The following is a 12,005-nucleotide window of genomic DNA, read 5'->3' as shown; positions in this document are numbered from 1 at the left end:
TTTGTATGCAGCGCAATAAACCAGGGTGCTTTAAATTATGCCAGCAGAGCATGTTTTATTTTTGTCATTGAGTACCTAATTTGCCATCTCAGGCAAAAAGACTCCAGTTCATAGCTGGGAATTCACACTCCACTGCCAAAGACATGAAATGTCTTAAGTTCAGCAAGGACCAAATATTAGACCCATGATTTATTACTTCGACGAAATGAACTGACCGGATTTCATTAATGGATGACACAAACACTACCAGTGATTTAGTAGTCCGCCAAACTGAAGGAGAGTAGTATTTTATATCATGGGCAGATTTGACCATTTAGCGAAATATTACACACACATTTTCCGCATACGTTTGAAAGTCATGGGATACGTTTGTTTCACTAATAATCGAGGCTTGGAAACTAATCCCATACATCCACATTCTACCACACGTACATGACTTACAGGCAATTTTCAAGGTTGTAACCAAATACTATTCACAAATATTTCGCAAACGTAATGTCGTTTTACGGCCTGAACATTAGCCAATCATTTGAAAGAGTTCAATGTTTTTATTGAATGAAAATAGTATTTATAATTGCACAGTAGCCGCGTAATGAAGACGTCCGTGTACGGATACTGCAGAACATAGATTGGTCATAGATATGGGCGGAGAAATGATCGATCGAGTTTCATCCGGGTAAATGTGAGATGTTGCATTTTGAAATCGGTATTGACTTGTTATTTATACGTGTACGAAGATATAGTAAAAAAAAAAGTTTGCCGGCTATCTCGTCAAACCCTACCGTACATGAGTGGAATCAAGCAAGTACAACACGTAAGGCAAATGGAAAAACAACCAGAGGAAGAGTATATTGTTACATCTTACCAGTATTAGAGGAACAGAGAAAGTGCTGGCAATAAAGGGCACGAGTCACCTTTAGGTAGGTTGGAAGATCGGTATTGCACGCTTAGCTTATGAGAGGACCTATCAGTAGTTACATGATAGTAGTGAAGAAGCTACTTCTTAATCTGATAATTCTGACGAATCTGAGGTTTTCAAACATTTGTATCATCTGCCCGCCAGGAAAGTGGTGAACAGGAAATGACTGGGGTGTAATTTGGCCTTGATTACGTTGGCACCTTTCCAGAGGCAGTATGAAGTGCCGATGGAGTTGATGTGTGGATGCTGGTCTGTGTGATGGACTGGGTTGCATCCACAACTCTGCAATTTCTTGCAGTCTTTGGCAGAGCTGTTGCATACCAAATCCCGATTTGAGACAAGAGTGGAAATTGTTAAGGGTTGCTGGCGACATGCCGAATTTGCTTTGTCTCTCGGGGAAGTAGAGATGTCGGTGTGCTATCTTGGCCACAGCGTTTAGATTTGGGAGATCAAATGTAAGGGTAAATTATACAGTTATTGGCAGGGCTATTAAAGGCATTGATGTACAGATGGGTTTTGGGATCCAAATCCATAGCTTTCTCAAAGTAACAGCACAGCTCACTAAAATTGTAAAGAAGGCATATGACATAGTTGCCTTCATCCGCGGGCCATTGAGTGTAAGAGTCAAGAAGCCATGTTGCAGCTTTGTAGAAATTTGGTTAGGCTGCGTTTGGACTGTTGCAGGTCCTGTGACTCATTTGCAGGAAGCATGTGAAATCTTTGGAGAGGGCATGATGCATGGTGTCAGGATGCTACCGGGATGAGACGGTAGTAGCTATAAGGAGAGATTGAACTATAATAAAATACGTGGAGCTTTCACATTTTGACCTCATGCATATTGTGCCCCATTTCGAATGAAGCACGCCAACCGCCGAACGTTGGATTGCCAATATCGCGGTATCAATAGACAGCGAATGTACACCGAGATGGACATACGACACAGCATTAGATCAAACAATCGGTTAAAGGAAGAATCAGGAAGCCCTCCCTATGAGACCACTCGTAATTTCCTTCCGCTGGTTTGAGTAAACACCCAATCGAGTGTAAAAATATAATAAGAAGTGAGACCTACCTAAGTCTAGAATTTCGTCTTTTGGGTGTGATGGCAATTTCAGGTGGATGATTGGCCAGGTGATACTTGGAGATTGATCGAGTTAGATGAAGGAGAGTGGACAGGTCATTAACTCAAAGGAGATTACCTGAATCAGGTTCCCAGGGCTAGGCTGGATCCGCTCGGGGAGCCCCCTTTTAAGTGGCAGATCAAGGGGCTTTATGGACATTGTGAAAGTTGTTTCCTCCAAGGACAATTGCGGACAGGGCTGGGCCGCTTTAACATTTATGTAAATCCAGTGACTGGCATCTGGATAGGCGTTTCCTGTGGATGTACGCCAATGCGCATGCCAGGGACATTCCATGCATTATGTCACATAGGCGCATAGAACTCAAACCAAAAACCGGCAGTCATGTGATCAGCCCTCCATTTTCTTGCATCTTTTATTCTCCACCACGACTGAATAACGTTGCGCAACTAAACGTTGGGTTTCATAATCTAGTTTTAAAAGCAATAATGCTTTTGCGTAGCTACTTCCAGTCACTTCACACGGATGACGGAAAATTGCAAAGTGGAGTGACTGTTGCTTTGTGTGTAAACATCAAACTTGACAAATGATTACTTTAGTCAAAGCATTGGGAAACTCTGTTGATCGCCTTAAATGATGCATTTTGGATCCAAGGACGCGCAAAGTAAATGTTCCTACGCCAATTGAATGTGTAGTGTGTGAGTTGAAGTCATCTTCCTTTCCAGAGACGCTTTAATTACGTGAACCAAACATTCAGTAAATGCTCAGGTTCTTGGCATGGCGCAGAAGGAGATTCTGTTGGAAGTGAAGATAGACACAAAATGCTGGAGTAACTCAGCGGGACAGGTAGCATCTCTGGACAGAAGGAATGGGTGAGGTTTCGGGTTGAAGAAGGGTCTGGATACCTTCTCTCCAGAGACGCTGCCTGTCCCGCTGAGGTATTCCAGCATTTTGTGTCTATCTTTGGTTGAAACCAGCACCTGCAGTTCCTTCATACACATTCTATTGGAAGTATCGGTTAGATCACATTTTATACCACAGTCAAATCTGTCGGTCGTGGAGGTCAAGATGGAATACTATTTCGAGAAGGCGACGACCCTCTGGCGTCTAAGTGATATTAAGTTACTCAGGAGACGGACGTGTTCTTTCATCGCATTACTATCTCTGAGAGGTTTATCTGCCCGATATTAAGACTGGATCCGGTTAGAGGCATATACAATTACGAGGTATAGATAAGAAAAGCAGTCAGATCCATTCTCCCAGAAGATAGACACAAAATGCCAGAGTAACTCAGCGGGACAGACAGCATCTCTGGATAGATGGAATGGGTGACGTTTCGGGTCGAGACCCATCTTCAGAACATTTTATAAAGGCTGGAGGGCATAGCTTTATGGTGAGAGCAAAGGTGCGAGTGATGTTTTTTTACACAGACAGGCTTAGATGACTCTAACGCGCTGGCAGGTGTGGTGGCGGAGGCACATAGAATAGGGGCATTTAAGAGGCTTTAGGTAGGGACATGACATTGATCTGCAGGGAATGGAAGGATATGCAACATTTGCAAGCAGAGAAGGTTAGTGTAGCTTGGCATCGTGTTCGGCGTGGACATTGTGGGCCGAAGAGTCTGTTCCTGTGGTGTACTGTTCCATGTTATATGTATACCACAGCAACAGTAACTCCATCTAAAACGTATTACTTTGGGCGTGATAAAAACTGAATATGTTGTAAATACTCAGCGTGGCAGGCAGTATTTGTGGAGCGGCGCACACAGGTAACGTTTCAGATCGGTGATCTGCTGGGAACAATCAGCATTTACTGTTTTCATTTCGAATTCTCAGCTTCTACATATGTTATCTTTTAATTGGCCACGAATCCCTTTGCGACATCCTATGAAATGAAGTCAGCATCTAAATTGAAGTTCTTTCTTTGTTTGCCAACTTAAATTTCTCATTGAAAGCCGTTGTTAAAATCGTTTCTGCAATGTTCTCATAAGGTGCATTCCAGATTATACCAATTAATTTGCTATAAAAATTAACTTGCTATAAAGTACCATCTCTTGTTACTTTATCAAATACCATAACCTTTCTGATTATCGATTTAGTACTGTCAAGTGGACAGTGAAACAGTGGAAAACATTGATTTGCCTGTTATCCACAGAGATCATACCATCAATGTCCTTGTATTACTGATCCATCTGCCAGTGGAAAAATAAGGCTCATATTGAATATCTCACGGAATCTCCCATAAATCTCTCGTTTCTCCTCAAAAGTATGCGTCTGCCTATTGGTATTTATTCTCACATAACTTTTCTGTCCCTTCTTCAAATCCAGGTATCTCACAAAATAAAATATCCATCTTCGTCCAATTGCATCCACATTCTCTGTTCTTGTCATTGTTCTTTATCTCTCGACATCGTCGTCTATATCTCCCGTTTCCATTTCCCGTGACTTTCAGTTTGAAGAAGTCTCAACCCGAAACGTTACCCATTCCTTCTCTCCAGAGATGCTGCCCGACCCGCTGAGTTACTCCAGCTTTTTGTGTCCATCTCTGTTCTTCCTTTTTCTGCAAACACCTGCGGCCAAAGAATCTTGTAAAAACTCGGTATGCTTTCATTTCCCAGTTGCTATGCACCTTAGTTGCCTCGGCTAGTGCTTCTTCATCTGGTGAATGGTTCACGCAAGGATGAATGAAACTAGAGGGGTGCATGAAGGGTGAATGACTTAACCTATATAAAATTATACACAAGGGAGAATAAGACGAAAATTACCAAAAAAACATTAGAAAATTCAGTCGAGGGAGAATGAATTTTTGTGATAAATGCTCAAGAGTGAAGGAGTTTAAGAAGCACTGGCCTAGGCTCACTCACCAGCAATAGATTTGCCTGAGGAAGTAATGGGGTTCATCATAATAAAATTCTGCATTGGCTCATAGCGTTGCTGATTTTGTGTACAGCCCTTCTTTGTATTGAGCGGCGTGTAAGCCCTAGTTTTAGGACTTGGCAGTGCTACTCTTCCATAAACTTGCACTTGGGCCTAACTCTCCAACTTGCACGTGATTTATACTTCAGAGCTCACCCCCACCCCCCCCATTCGTGAATTTGGTTATATGCCTTGCGCCACTCTGTGCACGTGTTTAAAATATATATATAATCTAAGGTCATAGCAACGCATGCGTGGAAACGATTCTGCGCTACTATTGTAGATACATTGCCTGTTTCTAGATACGCAACTTTTCAGACCCAGGCCGTTCCTCCTGCTGCAATCTATTTTTCAAACCGACCTCCCTTCCTTGCATTTCTTCTGCAATTGTTCAAGACTGTTTTCATTCTGTTTTATTTTGTTTTCATTCATACTAAAAACATCCTAATGAATCTTGTGTTGTGTTCTCTCTGCAACCTCGCCAATTTTCCAATCGGCTGTAAGCCGAGGCATGACCAAACTAAACATAACATTGTGCAAATGCAGGAAATTCAATATAAACACCAACTGTTGGAATCATTCAAAAGCCGGGGCAGGATGCGTGGAACTGGAATGAAAATTTATGGTCTGAGATTTAGTCGCGTTTGATCTTTCTGTATTGACGCAGCTCAACATACTGAGAGTTTTTAGTTGTTTTCTGTTTTTCTTTTAGCACAGCGTGATTGTTCAGTAAACATACCATTTGCCTCACTGCATAATAAAAAAACAAACAGTCGCCAGTCAAAGGTGTTTCATTTGGCTTGTACATGTGCCAAGGTCGCAGAATTATTAAATACCTCTGAAATAACGGGAAACACAAACATGCAAAGCCAAGAATAATACTATTGAATGAGGTTCGTGGCATTTGGTGGAGGTCATCTGCAATCCACCGAAATGGCAGACTAAAATCACGATAGTTTGATTGCCATGTGGCATTCTCTCCCCGGCTTATATTTCACATAGGGAAAGGCAAACCAACTGGACCAACACTAGATGTAATTTGAAAAAGTGGTCTTTGGCTTCTTGCATCGGAGGAATTCGCAATACAGATCAACAGAACGCATTACGAAATGTGTAGGAAGGAACTGCAGATGCAGGTTGAAACCGAAGACAGACACAAACGGCTGGAGTAACTCAGCGGGTCATCGTCACCGTCTATATTTCTCGTTTCCCTTTCCCCTGACTCTCAGTCTGAAGAAGGATCTCGACCCGAAACATCACCTATTCCTTTTCTCCAGAGATGCTGTCTGACCCGCTGAGTTTCTCCAGCTTTATGTCTATCGACAGAAAGCATATTCTGTTCGGAATGTTATTACGTTCTCCCATGGGAACTGGGCCCTAATAATCGATTATATGCCGACAGTGCTGCACAAACCGTGTTGGCATGATTTCAATTAACGTCTGTCAATTTGTTAAGTGGGTTTCTGAAAACGTTATCATACACTGAATACAGACATAAGGAAATACAGATACCGATTTACAACAACAACAACAAATAAACAAAGATCTCAACTTCTCAGCGGGTCAGGCAGCATCTCTGGAGAAGATGGCTTCCTATCTGATCCAATGAGTTACTCCAGCACTTTGTGTCTGTACACAATATGTATCTTTAATGTCAAAACGAGTCAATGACAAGCATAAAGGACGCCTTATGTTCTTTACTTCAGATTTGATTCATTATAATGTAGTAATGGGCATTGACGACGGCTCAGTTGCGCAGCTGGTAGAGCTGCTGTATCACAGCGCCAGAGACCCGGTTCGATTCTGGCATCGGGTGCTGCCTGTGAGGAGTTTGCACGATTCTCCTGTGGCCGCGTAGCTCTCTGCCGGGTGTTCCGGTTTCCTCCCACATCTCAACGACATGCAAGTCTGCAGGTAAATTGGCCTCTGTAAAATTGTCCCTAGTATGCAGGCAGTGGATAAGAAAACGTGACAATATGGAACTCGTGTAATCTGGTGACCCTAATGCATGGACTTGGTGGGCCGAAGTGCCTGCGTCCATGCTGTATCTCAAAAATAATCTAAGGTATTTGCCTTTTCTGATTCTACAGAGCACATGTCTTTAATCATAGACACAAAACGCTGGAGTAGCTCAGCGGGACAGGCAGCATCTCTGGAGAGAAGGAATGGGTGACGTTTCGGGTCGAGACTGTGACACGTCTTTAATGATTCATTTTGTTTACCAGTTCTACATAGTATTGTAACTGAAACTTCCATTCCATAATGAAATCTTGGGTTTAGTTCAAATGCAGCAAAATATATTACAAATAATTTTGTGTTTGAAGAAACGTCTACGTCAAATGATTAAAAATTACATTTAATTACAAATGCAGCTTTCGTACGTATTAAAACGTAACATGGTACGTTATACTATGTTGAAGGACATATGTTATCATTACGTATGTCCATTGACATTGAATTGAGAGTGAAAGGTAGCAACTAGCTTTTTATATTTGAAACTCAGTTGGTCCCCGTGGTTATTGTTTAACATGCTGATGGTTTCTAGGATTTGGAAATGTGTTGTTTCCTTTTCTTTATAACAGCAGTTTTGTTCTGAAAGTTCATCAGTACTCATGAGGGTTGACATTCATTGTTTGTGCTGTTTACAGTAGGATGACGATAAGAACTATCATCTGACGTCGATATAATTAAGCTTCATGTGCTTAAATAAGGCAACTATGAAGCAGCTTTCACTAAATTGCATTAAATATTGTTCTTACTGTTACCATGATCATCGTCATACTTCGTCAAGGCAAGCTGGTGGATTTTGTGAAAAGGTTCCCCCAGCGGACACTCAAGGAGTTTTGACAGAAGGTTTAACACTTCAAACAACTTCAAACAATTACTAAAATTTTATTAAGCTAATGTTGCGAAGGGTCCTTTATTGCTTGCAGAATTGGGATTTCACTGCCACTCTATGCTACCCAAGAAACGGTCAGGATGAGAACATCGTCCATTTAGTTGGAGACAAGAGCAACTACAGATGCTGGTATCTTGAGCTAATCGTAAAGTGCTGGAGGAACTCAGTGGGTCAGTCAGCATCTGTGGTGGGACAGAGGACATCTCGAGACACTGATTGCTGCAGGGGGGTAGAGAGCTGAAAAAAATGAGGTGTGGCCTTGACAGAGCCTGGCAGCTTACAGGTGATGGACGGGAGAGGGTTATTGGCAGATGAGTGGAATAAGTGACGAAGGCTAGATGTGAAAAGGAGACAAAGGATGTCAGATAGATGGAGAGGTGGAGGAGTGAAATATAAAGCTGAATGGGGAGTGGGGGGGGGGGGGGGGGGGTGTTATGGGTGGAACGGGACTGGAGGGAGAGAGAGGCCAAAGTTCCATTTGGTTCTTGAATGAGCGTTTGTCAAGAAGGTTTGGAAAGTTATAGAACGGCCTTTGTTCAGGTTCATCCCAAACAGCTGCATAACAGACGGAGTCACATATGCTCTTGAAAGGTTATCATCTCGGTGAAATATGCTAACTGGTCTGCTTGAAACTGTCTGTTCCTTCAGTCCATGACACAAGGCTGTATATAATACATTCCATTCTCCAGGGCTATGTGCTAAGAGTGAAGCTTGGCACATCTGCGGCAAATGATCAATGGACAAACATGTGACAGAAATGGGACAGAAATTCGTTTTCGAATAAAGGTTTGCTTAAGAAATATATGTTAAGGAACATAAAAGCAGATAACGATCGAAATATTCATCGGTTCCAGGTGGTACCTGTGGAGAAAACTAATAGTTGACCATGAAGGTTAATAACATTTCCTCAGAACTGGAAGATTTAATCTCCATGCCATCGGAGGGATGTACAGGAAGCGCCGCCTCAAAAAGGCAGCCAATGTCATCAAAGCCCGCATCCCTGTATATTTACCCGCGCGCCCTCTGCTGTCCATAAAGCGACATCAACTATTAACCAACCTGATCTCCCGGTTGCTGGACACTTGAATTCTCCTTCCCATTCCTACACAGACCTTTCTGTCCTCGGTCTCCCCCATTGTCAGAGCGAGGCTAAAGGCAAATTGGAGGAACAGCATCTCATATTTCACTTGGGCAACTTGCAGCCCAGTGGTATGAATATTGATTTCTCTCACTTCAGGTAGCCCCGGCATTCCCTCTCTCTCTATATCCCTCCCCCACCCAAGTCTCATTTTCACCCTACAAGCAGTTTACAATGGCCTGTTTCCTTTACCATCGTTACTTTTTTTGCATATCTTTCATTCATTGTTCTTTATCTCTCCACATCACAATAGACAATAGACAATAGACAATAGACAATAGACAATAGGTGCAGGAGTAGGCCATTCAGCCCTTCGAGCCAGCACCGCCATTCAATGCGATCATGGCTGATCACTATCAATCAGTACCCCGTTCCTGCCTTCTCCCCATACCCCCTCACTCCGCTATCCTTAAGAGCTCTATCCAGCTCTCTCTTGAAAGCATCCAACGAACTGGCCTCCACTGCCTTCTGAGGCAGAGAATTCCACACCTTCACCACCCTCTGACTGAAAAAGTTCTTCCTCATCTCCGTTCTAAATGGCCTACCCCTTATTCTCAAACTGTGGCCCCTTGTTCTGGACTCCCCCAACATTGGGAACATGTTATCTGCCTCTAATGTGTCCAATCCCCTAATTATCTTATATGTTTCAATAAGATCCCCCCTCATCCTTCTAAATTCCAGTGTATACAAGCCCAATCGCTCCAGCCTTTCAACATACGACAGTCCCGCCATTCCGGGAATTAATCTAGTGAACCTACGCTGCACGCCCTCCATAGCAAGAATATCCTTCCTCAAATTTGGAGACCAAAACTGCACACAGTACTCCAGGTGCGGTCTCACCAGGGCCCGGTACATCACCGTCTATATCTCTCGTTTCACTTATCCCTAACCAGTCTGAAGAAGGGTCTCGACCCGAAACCTCACTCATTCTTTCTCTCCAGTGGTGCTGCCTGTCCCGCTGAGTTACTCCAGCATTTTGTGCCTATCTTCGGTTTAAACCAGCATCTGCAGTTCATTCTAACACATCAACTATTACTTTATGATTTTTATAAGAGCAAGATAAAGAATCGGGATATTGACACATACATAGTACGAGGCCTAAAGTTCTTCTTCCGTCCGACAATACATTCAAATGTTTCTTCCTTTTTTTCGTTTCAAGTTGTGCAAAATAGAACATCAAGTGGATGGATTTCCAGTTCTATTTTCAAGAGTCAAGAATGTTTTAAATTATCATATGTCCCGAAAAGGAACAATGAAATTCTTACTTGCCGCAGCACACCAGACATGTAAACCTTGTAGAATGAATACTGATTGCCCACTCCCTGCTTTATCTAGGAAAGAAGAAAAACACCATGGTTAGAGAAAAAAAACTATTTGATTTTATATTTTAATATGAGCGGTTTGAAATTGAAAATGACATGAATTAACAAAACGTTTTTCACGTCGTCGAAATAATTCACTGGATTTTTTTTTACAGCAAACAGACGAATATCATGTTCTACTGTTATGACCATGGAAATGTACTGACCATGGTAAGATCACGCAGAAGAAGAACGTAATCATGACCACGAAATCCTTTTGGTGCTATGAACTGCGGGACCTTCATATCCGTCAAAATAACGACATGAGCTCTTCGTGCCTACCTGGAAGAGGAACAAAGGGGAGGACTGAACAGATTATTCGAAAGACAGAGCGTAAAACAACATGACCCCCCCCCCCTTTGAACGCTGGCTTAGCAGCTGAAAATGAACAATACTTCCTAAAGTACCACCGTTTAAAAACACATCCTGTCGAAATCTGGACAGTATATGTGCTGCAAATCGATAATTGGATAGATATTTGGGGATTTAATTGTTCCGTCTGGGACATATGACAGTAAAACACTCTTGATCTCTTGACCTCTTCTCTTCATTTATATAAATACACATTGTTTTTTAGTTTAGTTTAGTTTATTGCCACGTGTACCGAGGTACCGTGAAAAACGTTTAGCTGCGTGCTATCCATTCAGCGTATAGACAATACATGATTACAATCGAGCCATCCACAGTGTACAGATACAGGATAATGGGAATAGCGTTCCGTGCAAGATAACGTCTAATAAAACCCGATTAAAGATAGTCCGCAGGTCTGCATTGAAATGGATGGGAGCTCTGGACCGCTCTCTAGTTTTGATCGGATGGTTCAATTGCCTGATATCTGGTCTCGTTTAACATTGAAAAAACGTGGCTTGTGAATACGATTTTAATAGGTCAAGGTCTCCACCTCCCAGGTTCAAGATTTCTGCAGTGGATGCAATGGTAAACTTCTCCAGCTCTGGATTAAAAGCAACGCGCGGAAATTGTCTTGATTTTGCAGCGGTTAAACCATAACGCAAGAATAATTGAACCAAAAGGGCGAGCACCTTAGTCTATTCATAAATCATAATACATCTGTTCTCACTAAGACAAGTTCCCTGAAACCTTTTCGACGTCCCTGAATATAATGCTAATTTAGTTCATATCTTTACACTGTAGAAAATTAGCTTGGATTTACAGCGACGTCTGTGAATGTTACAGAGGCGGTGAATTTGCATAAGACCATCAAGCCTCAAAACAAGGAGACACAAGGAACTTCTGATGTTGGAACATAGAGCAAAATAAAGACTGCTGGGGAACTCAGCGGGCCAGGCAGCATCTGTGGAAGAAATGGACAGGCAACATTTCCGGTCGAGGCACGTATTAATTACTCAAAACATATGAGATGGACGAAATCTGATTTTAAAGGAAATAGAACTCTATCTAACATCGTAATTCAATGTCACTGATTGAACGAGACACCAAATAAACGGATTGCACGCACTTCAAAGCAGACGATGCCACTTAAAACAAAACAGCCTTCATTCCATCCCATCTCCTGGTCGCTTCAAATGGATAACTTATCACAGCAGTCAAATGGCGAATATTCCACTTCGCTCATAATAACATTCCTCGTTCAACAATTTCGAAAATATTTTCTCCTCGTCGCATCGCCCGTAGAAGGAACAATAAATGAAGATGTGATCAAATGTAATACTTAG

This window comes from Rhinoraja longicauda, chromosome 29, assembly GCF_053455715.1.
Source record: "Rhinoraja longicauda isolate Sanriku21f chromosome 29, sRhiLon1.1, whole genome shotgun sequence".
Taxonomy (NCBI): Eukaryota; Metazoa; Chordata; class Chondrichthyes; order Rajiformes; family Arhynchobatidae; genus Rhinoraja; species Rhinoraja longicauda.
This window is presented reverse-complemented; position numbering follows the sequence as displayed.